General features: G+C 36.3%; 2 long non-coding RNA genes across 2 annotated transcripts in view; one reads left to right on the forward strand and one right to left on the reverse strand.

The window, feature by feature from the left end:
* LOC144981149 (uncharacterized) overlaps positions 1–4,563 on the forward strand; it is a 5,230-nt gene extending 667 nt beyond the window's left edge. Inside the window, exons 2-3 of the long non-coding RNA XR_013647024.1 lie at positions 328–432; positions 3,027–4,563. This is a non-coding gene — a long non-coding RNA (uncharacterized LOC144981149). The remainder of the gene's footprint in view (positions 1–327; positions 433–3,026) is intronic.
* On the reverse strand, positions 3,012–7,929 carry LOC144981148 (uncharacterized). Its single transcript, XR_013647023.1, has 3 exons — positions 7,713–7,929; positions 5,183–5,378; positions 3,012–3,128 (listed from the first exon to the last, which is right to left on the reverse strand). It is a non-coding gene; the product is annotated as an uncharacterized LOC144981148 (long non-coding RNA).
* Between the last annotated feature and the right edge of the window lie 5,161 nt (positions 7,930–13,090).

Raw genomic sequence — 13,090 nt, forward strand, 5'->3', positions numbered from 1 at the left:
GACATAGACTAGAGTCCTATCTAAAGGGTAGCAATTGCTATGGTCCGTTTCGCGCTTTTCAAACCAGGTTAAACTTCGGCTCCATTGAATGACTACTTTTTTATTCGTTATTTTACTCAATCCCCCAACTATATAATTTTTAGCCCCACGACTGATGTTGAGTTATGGAATTGTGTCTCTCTGAATAATTCTAATAACCTTTCAGATGAGTACTCCACATTTCACAGCAAATTTAATTCACTGTTGTTAACTAAGTGTGATAACAACAGTTTTTATCCTCTCGTTTCAATTAATAATATTACCACCATTGCCACAATTTTTTTTCAGGCTTACAGGGGACTGACTACTTATAATCAGGCCTACAATGTATGGGTGACGGATGTAAAATGGTTTAAGCCTCCTAGCTGTGGGAAAGTGGTACTAGCTGCTAAGGTAACCCCACCCCCTCCCCTTTCTTTTATTTTTGTACACCCAGCAGTAATTTGGCAATAGAAAAGCGCCCTATTCCAAGGGTAACAAGTTATTATTTTCACACTATAGAAACTGGGATGAAATCTGGCTCTATAGACCTAATGGTTCTGATGGACTACTTTTGGTGCTTGCGACACTATTAGGTCATTTTCAGCACAATTAAAAGCTGTTGCGAAATACGTAGTAAGAAAAATGGGCTTGGATCAAATACAGAGCAGAAGTAGATCAAAGTTATTAAAGTGCTTAGTTTTGAGATCGCCTAACAGTTCCATCCAGAGACGGAATACACTCAAATGTTTATGTTTGATATAAGGGTTTTACTGCACTTGCGACACATTTCAGCACCAGTAAAAAGGAATAAAATGGGATTGTAAAAATTTCCAGATTTACAATTAAATGCACACAAGAAAAGTAAGACAAAGAGGAACAAATGTAGATTCCAAGAGAATGCTATCAGTGTACTAATTCTGATAACACCCAAAAGTCTCATCCTGACACAAGCACAGGTCCCCCTAAGAGGAATACACTCAAACGTTCACGTATTATTTTTTTATTATATTATATTAAGTTACGTTATGCCTTTTGCGCAGCGATATCATAAGATATCGTCGCCTAGGCATTCCACGAAGGAATATAGATAACTCATCAAACAAGATGTCTGATGTCAACAGGAATCACCCATGTTGTCCAACTGAGCAAATTGGGGGTTAATAATCTTGCTCAAGGAAAAAAAAACGAAAGTGCCTGAAGCGGGGCTCGAACCTGGGTCATCCGGATCACAATGCACTGCCTTAACCACTCGGCCACTTCGCCCCCCATATTATATATACACATATATATATAATATAATTTTAAAAATTTACGCGAACTGATTTACAAGACAAAAAAAATTTTTTTTCCCAAAACCAACAATATTCATTTGACTGTTTCTCTCTCAGCCAATGACTCCGGCAAGGGAAAGGACAAAACCAAGTAATCTCATTCCAAGACAAGGACATAAAGAAACTTGGAAAACAATATAAGGGATAGAGCACACAGCATGACCTCTTGCCACCATGGGAAGTCAAAGACCCCACCCAGTCTATTGTTTATAAAATGTTGATTATAAATTTACAAAATAAATTTACATCCATTTGTCACTCTCTCATCTAAGGACAGGGAAAAAAAAGCATGTAATCTTATTCCAAAACAAAGATAGAAAGCTACCTGAAAAAGGAATACAGACATAGGGGGATGAAGAAAGCAATAATGACCTTGCCCACAATGGAAGGTCAATGACCCCACACCCAGGGTAGAAAAATGAGAACTCAGTCAAGCATTCACCATCAAATTACAAAAGCAACGGATAAAACAAATTTTTAAAAAAGTCATTACAGTACTTTATTTTCTTTATTGTGCTCCAACTTCATGTTTAAATATACAATGGATTTCTATTTATTTGCCAATTCAAAAATATTATTAGGTTTTGAATATTATTGCAGAACATATAATATAGCAATGACTATCCCGCACAAATCTTTGGGCCTCTTTTTCGCTCACGAAGTGCCCGAATTCGCGTCAAAATATGGGACGAAGCCGTTTCGTATATGTTATTTTAAAAAATTAATTTCGATGCTGTTTATCTATGAATATGACTGAAAGTTGGCACACTGTTAGAAAAAGGGTCATTTTAGATTATGTCAAGCGACAAAACTCGTGCGATTACCAGAAGACCGTTAAAAATAGATTTTTACTCTTTGGAGTAAAATATTTCTAAAACTACCGGGCGTGGAGGTTTTGTCGCTGACAAGGTAATACATGAACATTTCTTCTTTTTGGTTGTAAAATTTCATATGAATATGACGAGTACTTTTCCCATATTTTACAAAACACCATCCTAATTTGCTCTTCAAGTTTCAATCTTTTAATCCACTTATTACGCAAGATACAACCAAAGGTCGAAAAAAAAAATGCCGAAAAAGCGTCCCATATTATCGCGTTTTTTTCCTCTTTGCGGGTCATCCAAATAAATGACACCTTTAAAACTGTATAACTTGTTTATTTATGAATAGATTTTAAAAATTCAAAAACATTTTTACTCAGTGGAGATAGGGCTTGGATTTTAGACAAAAATTTTCTTCAAAAAGATAAAAAAAACATTTTTCATAGTCATTGCTATAGATAGTATGCAGATGACGTCACTCAGGCCTTTGTTATTGTTTTTGCCATCCGCATTTGTGAGTTGTTCTCACTAAACTGTATTAACCAGACTATAAAAGTTCATGGTTACACAGAGTGTGTGTGTTGGTCCGTTATACTTCCGGATGGCAATGTTGTGAACTCCTTGGCCAAGCGCATTCTATCTATATAATAATGGTAACAGAAGTAATACTACTACTACTAGTAGTAATACTACAACTAGTACAATTTTTTCACAAACATTTCGGCAAAAGTAAAAATGTTTAACACATGTATTAGTCTAATGAAAAGAATGAAAAGGATTACAAAGGTATATAAAATCAAGCATTATTGGAAAAGAATGAATAAAAAGTCTGACTGCTTTCTTTTCGTTTCAGGTTCGCCATTCCCAAAAATTGGGTTATAGTGGACTTCGTGTGTCGACAAGTGCTTTCTGCTCAGCATCAAGATGGGAACCTGAAATGTCTGTCTTCACAATCCTGTAAAAGAAATACCAAGATTAAGTTAATACATAGAGCAAATAGTACATTATTGACCTACCACCTCTGGCGTCTATCGTGTCACTGGGAATTTTAATTTTAATATTTTAATATGTTTGAAAACAAAGAAAACTTAAGCCCCATTTCCTCAAATACGCAAGTCATTCATTTTACAGGTCAAAATAATTTTTTTTTAAAGTTTTTCTTTGACTTCAACTTCAAATGCCAATAGTGCCTGAACCTTATGATGAATTCCAAAATGGTTTGGCATATTTATGTGGAAATCTATTCTTTTAAAAAAATAGAGTTGTGGATCACCATTGCTCCGTACAGCAAATGTTAAATATTTATCATCGAGCACAAAATTACTGGCAAACCTAAAAATTCTAAAACTATTTATTTACAAACTCTACAAGTAACACGCAAATATTTTAAAAACTAAATGTAATTCTATCACCTGTGGAATCAAACTATGTATGCTCAGAAAATCTGCTGTACTGTAATGTTCGGGCAATTATTGGCCTTCGCCAAAAAAAAGAAAAAAAATAAGAACTGTATTTCCTACACCAGTATACAAAAAACACACATATATGTTTTCTCTACACGGGAAATTCCATTGAGTGTTACAAGCGCTGCACCTAACCATCAACTTCTTGTAGATACCGCTAGCTATAACCAATAAAAATGGACAAACTTAGCCCATAATATTTTACATTTCTGGGAATGTTTGTTTTTTCTTTTATGCCATATAATTTATTAATTTTTTTATTTAATTTGTTGCCAGCGTGTGTATTTTGTACATACATAGGGAATAGGTACATGCTTCTGTAAAAAAACGTTTGATTGGTCATTCTGCTGATTTGTGCAGATTGCCTTTTACCACAATGAAATGACAATTGGCTTGTAAAAATAACATGTAGACTATAATATTAATATATTCATTTAGCTAAGGTTAATAAAACATTTCCTCCCAGATCTTAATAATTGAGGAATAAATCAATATGGGTGAACTCATTTAATTCTATCTATCTCATCATAAGAACACTTTGTCACTACGTTGTGTGGCCTTGAGCAAGTCACCTCAGCCCTAGCTCAGTTTGTGGTGCTGTGTTGCGGCAATGGCTGGGTTATTTCAGTCTCCCTTTAGAATAGACTCCAAAGACAAATTTTCCCTAGAGGTGAATAAAGAGAATCTATATTTTTAAAATTTGTTACGCTATAGTCAAAGACAAAAACCTTCAGGATTTTCTAATTTTGTATGAACTATCCTAAAAGGCAACCTATCCATAGCATAGAAGGACATGCTCACAATAGTATTCATTTCATTTCCCTCAAATTTAATGGATCTTCCTCTTTTATTAATTGTCATTGCCCATTCATTCAATAAAACAAAATTAATCAACATAATAAAGACAAAGCTTTTGATTCAAATGAAGTGATGGTTTTTGTTCAGTTATTTATTATCTCTGTAGTTAAAAGTCTTAAAACTCAACCATGTAAGCTTTTGTACAGTCTGGTTATTTGAAAAAAAACTTCTCTTGATGTCAGTTCTTGCACCAACAATTGTGGACAAACTTTTGACTTCATTACTGGCTCACCAGACAGGCATTCCTTACATAACTTATGAGCAAATGAAGTCACTTGATATGTGCTCTATTCCCCTTTGTCTTATTACATTCCTCATAGTCATAGATTTGTGTCTTAACTTTGCAATATGAAATATGATTTTGTGCCCTTTGTCTATTGTTATGTGCATAGATCTACAATCTTTTCACTCTCTATTCAACTTCCTTTCAACTGGCAATGCAATGACCTTAAAGTGTAATGAACGGCACAAACGTTGCTAATCTCACTTTTTACCCCCAAAAAATTGCTTGATTTGGACCTATTAAATTTCCTGAGAGTGAGATCTGCTTTTATTTTTATATAGCGCATGCAATATCCACCCAAAGCACTCTACAAGATGTCCCAAGCCAACAGAAACATTAACATGTAGGAAGAGATATCATGCCGACATAAATATTGTTTTAAACAGATACAATCAATACACTTACATTTACATGGTCAATGATTGAGCTAGTTTCTCCAATTGTTGATTGTTCAACTAGAGCCGTTGCTGCCTGCAGTCATTGCGTTTGTTCCTATCTTTAAGACATGAGTAATGGTCTGTTTTTTTCTCTGCCCCATGTCCAAGCTTTAACGTTGGAACCCAATCAGGATCAGTTTCATCAAGCAGTGATGCTGGCCTTCCTGTAAAGGCAAAAAAATTGATTGTTGAAATATATTACGTCATTTCTTGCCTATTACAATCTGGTCCTGGTCCTTGTGTGGCTATGTGGTCTAGTGGTATGACACTCGATTTTGGATCGGAAGGTCATGGGTTCGAGCCTCGCGCTCGACGCATAGTTGAGTCCTTGGAAAAGGCTCTTTATTCACATTCTCTCACCGTACTCAGGTGTAAAATGAATACCTGGCCGTTTACAGCGTTTTCTTTGTCCCAAAAATTGTAGTGTCGCCTAAAAGGCGTCATGTCCCGTTCTACATGTTAAATGTTGCTGTTGACCAGGGACCCCTTGTAAAGCGCTTTGAGCACATTTAGTGGATATTGCGCTATAATATAAAGCTCAATTTTTAAATTATTTTTTTTTTACAATCCTTAAGCTTTCCGTTAAATTTACATCAAGCTTTGTCAAATTAGAACAAGGGTAGAACAATTATATAGTGCAATTTCCATGAAATGAAAATTTGTTCAAAGCGCTTTGCAAGGGGTTTATAGCCAACACTTCTTCACTAGAGGAATTCAAGCGTCGATTGAAGACATTCTTATTCCGACAGGCTTTCTTTTGATTATATGTATAATTAGCGTTGTTCGTGTACTGTGTTAGGGCTTCATGATTAAGTTAATCTATGTTTTGCGCCCAGAGCCCTCCTGATGAAGGGATGTTTGGCGCACTATAAATCTATACCATTATTATTATTATCAACAGCAAGACTTTACATGCAGGTCGAGACATGACGCTTGTTAGGCGATATTACATTTTTTCCGGAAAGAGACAATGCTGTTTAACGGGCCTGCATCTGCCCCCTGAATAACTTGCCTGAAAATCCTCGAGCTGAAGCTTTTTCAATAACATGAGCAAAAATCCCCATTTCCCAGAATATTTTCTTAGAATTTTACCAATTGAATAAGCTGTTAAACAAAATGAAAAAGTATTTTAATTAATTTTTTGTTCCGGCAGAGTGAAATTGCCAGAAATGCCGGCAAATTTACAGGCCTATGTTAAAAGCCAGTTACCCAATTTATGCCTGAGTATGGTGAGAGAATGTGAATAAAGTTCCTTTCCCAATGACTCAAATGCTCAGAACGGGTCTGGAACCCTAATCCTTCCAAAATGACGGTGATAACTATACCACATAGCTGCAATTAAAGTATCGGGATCCCAAAGGACAATTTTTTTTAATTGAAATTTTTTTATTATTATTATTGTCATATTTGGGAAAAATTCCATATGAAGGCCCTAATTCAAAGACTATACGAAACATTATAACTAATCCTCACCTTGAGTTAAAATTAGTTTCTAACTATGAAAATTATGAAAAGTCATTTTAGTGGATTGATAGAGGTCGATTGTTTCTTTCTTTGGATTAAAATTTAAAATAATAATAATTATAATATTAATTTTGTCAGTAAAAAAATAACCATTCCTATCATTATAAACTGACACTGGCAATCACTAAGCAGCGTGTTAAACTTCTGTCAAAAACTAGCATTTACATGTCCAACAGCGGTGTAGAAAAGCAGTTTGTTCGTGTTACTTTACAATACACCACCAACGGAGGAACGGAAAAAAAAACTTAAGAAAAACGCAACCTTACTTTTAATATTTCTTCAAATGGAGAACATGTTTTTAAAATGCACAATAAAATAATCTTGACAAAGCATAAGTTATAAACTGGAACATTATAATTCTAAAATGAATGATCAGAACAACAGTGAAAGACTTCCTAATCTCATAAAAGCCAAAGCTTGAAAACGAAAGTAGCCCTATCACTATCGGTAATGAGGCATTTGGTTTTGATTTAGAGTATGTTGCACGAGAAATGCATGAAATATTCATGGTCCTATCTGATAACTAAACACAACAAATAAAAGATCATCCATCCAGACCGTGTATGGACCATAAAATTAAAATGATTCCTTCTAGACCGCCTACAGACTACAGATTACATCCGAGTCTGAGATGAGTCAGATGATTTCTCCAACTTCGGAGTTTCGCATAGAAAAGTCACATCGGTGAAAAATCTCTCCGTAAATTTTGTTAGACCACCGAGTTTGAAATTTTTGATTTGATTTCTCTTCCATGAAAAAGAATAAAACACATATTTACTAAATCATAAACTTGCAACGTCAGAAATTAAGGCAAGGACCTTGGTAGGTTGCCGCCAACTCCGTGACATGCTATGGCCCACAATGGCTACATGATGATGTTGGAGCGAAGTAAACTTGCTTTGTTCACAATAATTAAAATTAATTCATATCTTATATATAATATTTAAGATTTTAATTTATCCATCAATTCTTACCTTTAACAGAATGATCATTGCAAACTCGGTGGCTGCAAGTTAGATTTGGGCCATCGCCAAATCCCTTTCTTCTGATCGCTGCAACTGTCTCCGCTGGGTTAAATTTATTATTTTTGGGTCCTTCGTCTTCCTAATGGATGGTAACCTGAACATTTTGACTCCATCTCGACCCTGTCTTCTAGTGCATCCGATGATTATGCAGTTATTTGGCACGTTTCACGTTTTAAAAATTGAACTCGAGCTTGTTTCACATCAATGTTTACAAGCCAGCCAAGTTCTTTTGCCATCCGGAACTAAAGTAGGTCATTGCGTGACGTCATCAGCATACTATCTATAGAAGCCGCACAAATCAACACTGATTAGTACATGTAATTTATAAAAGATTACCCCTGAACTGGAGAGACAATGAGACGCTTTTATAAAATCATGACAGTAAAACAACAATCGTTATTTTTGGACCAGAGTTGAAAATGGCTTGTAAAGGGTTAACTTTATAAAATCATGACAGTAAAACAACAATCGTTATTTTTGGACCAGAGTTGAAAATGGCTTGTAAAGGGTTAACTTTTATTAAATCATGACAGTCAAATAACAATCGTTATTTTTTGACTAGAGTTGAATACGGCTTGTAAAGTGTTAACTTTTATTAAATAAATACAGTAAAATGACAATCGTTGTTTTTGGACCAGAATTGAAAACGGCTTGTAAAGGGTTAACCATGACGAGACGTTGTCACAACAATTGTAACTATTCTGGTAGCGATAATAGACAGTAACGGCAAGAACTGAGATAAAATAAATCAATGGCGACACAGACAACAGAAACAACGGCCACGACAGTAAGGGTAAAGAAACCAATAGGTACAGAAGAAGAAGAAGAAGAAGAAGAAGAAGAAGAAGAAGAAGAAGAAGAAGAAGAAGAAGAAGAAGAAGAAGAAGAAGAAGAAGAAGAAGAAGAAGAAGAAGAAGAAGAAGAAGAAGAAGAAGAAGAAGAAGAAGAAGAAGAAGAAGAAGAAGAAGAAGAAGAGGAAGAAGAAGAACAAGAACAAGAAAAAGAACAAGAATTTGAACGAGAAGAAGAACAAGAACAAGTACAAGAACAGCAAATATCATCACGTCGGATCCCCTAATGTGGTTTATTTAAATTTGATGCTGATTTTAATTTTTTTTATCAACAATAAGAAAATATTATAAGAAACTTGGGCTGAATCAATACTTGTTTGTAGTAAGAACGAATGCAGTTTCATTGACCCTAAACGACGTTTACTTTTTTTCAGGCCTGATACCCCAATATGTTGTGGGCTCACTGTTGTAAAGGAAACACTCTCAAAATGATACAGAATATTGTCCATTAGAACAATATAAAATCAAGTCGATATTTTTTTTTGCTCGCTTATCAGATCTATATAGACCCCATTCCTCATATTGCGGCGCTGCACTGCGGCTGACGCCTGGGATATCTTGGTCGTTTGACGAGATATATCATAAAGATAAAGGAAAAAGAAATCCCAAAGGAGGAATAGAGGCAAATGGGTTGGGCTTCGAGGAATTTGATTGTTTGCTTCCAAGCCTTAGATATTTAGTATTTCTGTGTTGTGAGTATTTTATCTCTCGACCACATCGGCACATCTGCGATAGAGGAACGAGGTTGACGTCTCTCAGCTATTTGTTGTGCGGCTATGTGGTCTTGTGGTATGACACTCGCTTTCGGATCGGAAGCTCCTGGGTTCGAGCCTCGCGCTCAGCGCAGGGCTGAGTCCTTGGAAAATGCTCTTTACTCACATTCTCTCACCGTACTCAGGTGTAAAATGAGTACCTGACCGTTAACAGCGTTGTCTTTGTATGAAAAATTGTAATATCGCCTAACATGTTAAATGTTGCTGTTGACCAGGGACCCTTTGTAAAGCGCTTTGAGCACATTTAGTGGATATTGCGCTATATAAAGCTCAATTTATTTATTTATTTATTTATTTATTTTTTTTGTTATAATTTTTTTTTTTTTTTTGGACAGACATTTTGGTGATTAGACTTCACCAAATGACATAAATCAGACTATAAACGATTTAAATGTTACACAAAGTTTTGCATGTTGGAATAATTAGCTACTAAGGCTGGCGGGCGTTATGAGAATTTTACATAAACGCATAGCATGAATGTTATAGAAGGCATCCGTATCATTGCTCAATTGGAGAGACAGCAGTTGAACATTTTCTTTTGTAAAGGGACATAATGCTACAAATTGTGAAGTTGGTGAGTTTTTAAGAGCATTACTTCCCTTGAGCTGTACGTCAGTTTATTGTTGACCTGCCTATTATATTTGAAAATTTAAAACAATATAAAAATTGTAGTCGCTATAGATAGAAAGAAGATGAGGTCACTCATGTCATTGTTATTGCCTTTTGCCATCCATGTTTATGAATAATTCTCACAAAACGGTTTCAACCAGACTATAAGCGTTCATGGTTACACATAGTTTTGTGTGTGGGTCCGTTATACTTCCGGATGGCAATGTTGTGAGCTTCTTAGCCAAGCGCATACTATCTATAGAAGACGTCCATGGGAGAGAGCAACAGTTGAACAGTTTGGTGTAAAGGGACGTAAGACTACAAATTGTGAAGTTGGTGAGTTTTTAAGAGTATTACTTCCCCTGAACTGTAAGTTTGTATGGTTTACCTACCAATTTGGAAATTTAAAATTACGTAATTTTTAGAGGATAAAAATTGTAGTCGCGATAGTTAACTTTTATAATTAACAATTATTTACCTTCACACGGAATAAATGCCACTTCAAAATCCTTAAATCTATATTGTCCGGCATCATTTTCAATAAGTTTTAAGGACTTAAAGATGCTCATAGAGTTAAAAACTATGAAAATGTAACCGAAATTTTGCAATTCTACGAATTTTTCGTAATAATAGGCAGGTCTGTTATTGTATAATACTTTACGGGACAGGCATAGAAAGGTAAAGGATCATAAAGGTGACCAATCATGTGTGGCTATGTGGTCTAGTGGTATGACCCTCGCTTTCGGATCGGAAGGTCATTGGTTCGAGCCTCGTTCGGCGCATTGATGAGTCCTTGGAAAAGAAAGGCTCTTTACTCACATTCTCTCACCGTACTGAGGTGTAAAATGAGTACCTGCCGTTAACAGCGTTGTATCTGTCCGAACAAAGATTGAAATATCGCCTAACAGGCGTTATATCTACATATTAAGTCTTGTTCTTGGCCAGGAACCCCCTGTAAAGCGCTTCGAACACGTTTAGTGGATATCGCGCTATATCAAAGATCAATTAAAAAATCTGTTGCTTCACAATAACAACGAAAAAGGATTATTATTATACTTTACTTGTTCCCAGAGGGGGTCCCGATAGCTCACAGTTGGTAGAGCACTAGCTTCACGCGCAAAGTGATCGAGATCAATCCCAAGCGAAGTCGAGATTTTATTTTCTGACCCCACGTAACATGTAAAACGAGACATGACGCCTGTTAGATTATATTATCATTTTTTTGACATAGACAACACTGTTAATGACCAGATACTCATTTTACACCTGAGTACGGTGAGAGAATGTGAATAAAGAGGCTATTTTTCCAAGAACTCAACTATGCGCCGATCGAGGGTCGAACCCAGGACCTTCCGATCCGAAAGCGAGTGTCAGCCACTAGACCACATAGCCGCAACTGATTTTACCGTTATAGACCGTGGCCTTCGTAAAGTTATGGCCTGACACTGACCAAAAAATGATGTCAAAATGCCAGTCTTTGGCCACAACAGAAAACAAATCGTGAGTTGTATTCAATAGTTCAACCAATGAAATAACTTGTTTCCATGATCACTACTAACGACAACTCACTAGGCGGTGCAAAAACCAAATAATGACGTCAAACTGCCAGTCCTTTTGGATTTCAGTATCAGGCTATAACATAACGATGGCTCCGGTTAGACATGCTGGCGGGGTCTTAATCATAACCTACAAGATGTATCAACTTTGTTATCACTTAAGTCTTTCAACATTTCCATTCGCTGTTATGGCGAGAAGGAGGCGCCATTTATAAACATTTGGTTAAGTACAAGAGATAGTGAGCCGATATTATTACACATAAATTCCCTTTATGGGGCAGCATGGCTTATCGGTAAGGTCTTTGCTACGTACCCGAAAGGTACCGAGTTCGATCACCCGCCGCTGCGCTCTGTGACCTTGAGCAAGTCACGTCACCCTAGCTCAATTTGCGGCGCTGCACTGAGGCTGACGCCTGGGTTATTCCAGTCTTTCCTTGGAATAGATCCTAGAGAAATTTCCCCTATGGGATGAATAAAGGGAATTTTATTTTTTAAAATCTTTTTTATTTATCCCTAAGGCGACATTTCTCTTTAGGATCTATTCCATTGCAGGGATTTTGGAGATCACCGACCAATGTTGATAATCACATACAAATTTTAAAAAAAATAAACCAACCCAAAATAAAATTGAGCTTTTATATAGCGCAATATCAACTAAGCGTGCTCAGAGCGCATTATAAGAGGACATTAGCCATAAGCAACACTCAACGTCTATGACGAGATGTGACGCTTGTTAGAGGATTTTATTTTTGTTAAATTTCGACAGAGAAAACACTGTTAACTAGCCGGCACTCATTTTACACATGGTACGGTCAGAGAATGTGAATAAAGAACCTTTATCAAATACTCACCTCTACGCCGTTCAGAGCGGGGACTCGAACCCAAGCCTAGTATGATACCACTAGACCACATGGCCGCACAGTCTGCGACATAAGTTTAATAATATAAGCTGTTAGATCGAGTACTGGAATGTTTGCGTTTACACACTGAACAGACTTGTTACTGTTAGATGCCCTGGCCGTTAACAGCGTTGTTTATGTCTGAAACATTGGATTATCGCCTAACAGGCGTCATGTCTCGTTCTACATGTTACGTGTTGCTGTTGTTCAAGGACCCCTTGAAAAGCGCTTTGAGCACGTTTAGTGGATATTGCGCTATATAAAAGCTGAAGCTCAAGATGAGGTTTGAACAGAAATTCCAAGGTTTGATTTTATCTCTATTATTATTTTCTTTTCACAATTAAAGATACAAACCCTAACAAGACTCTTGAATTTCCCTGTAACATGTCGGGGTGGACGAAAGATAGTATGCGCTTGGCTAAGAAGCTCATAACATTGCCATCCGGAAGTATAACGGACCAACACACAAAACTGTGTTTATCCATGAACGTTTATAGTCTGGTTAATACAGTTCAGTGAGCATTACTCATAAACGTGGATGGCAAAAAACAATAACAAAGACCTGAGTGACGTCATCTTCGAACGATCTATAGATAGTATGCAGATGACGTCACTCAGGCCTTTGTTATTGTTTTTGCC

This window comes from Berghia stephanieae, chromosome 10, assembly GCF_034508935.2.
Source record: "Berghia stephanieae isolate SIO BIC M18660-M18661 chromosome 10, UCSD_Bste_1.3, whole genome shotgun sequence".
NCBI lineage: Eukaryota > Metazoa > Mollusca > Gastropoda > Nudibranchia > Aeolidiidae > Berghia > Berghia stephanieae.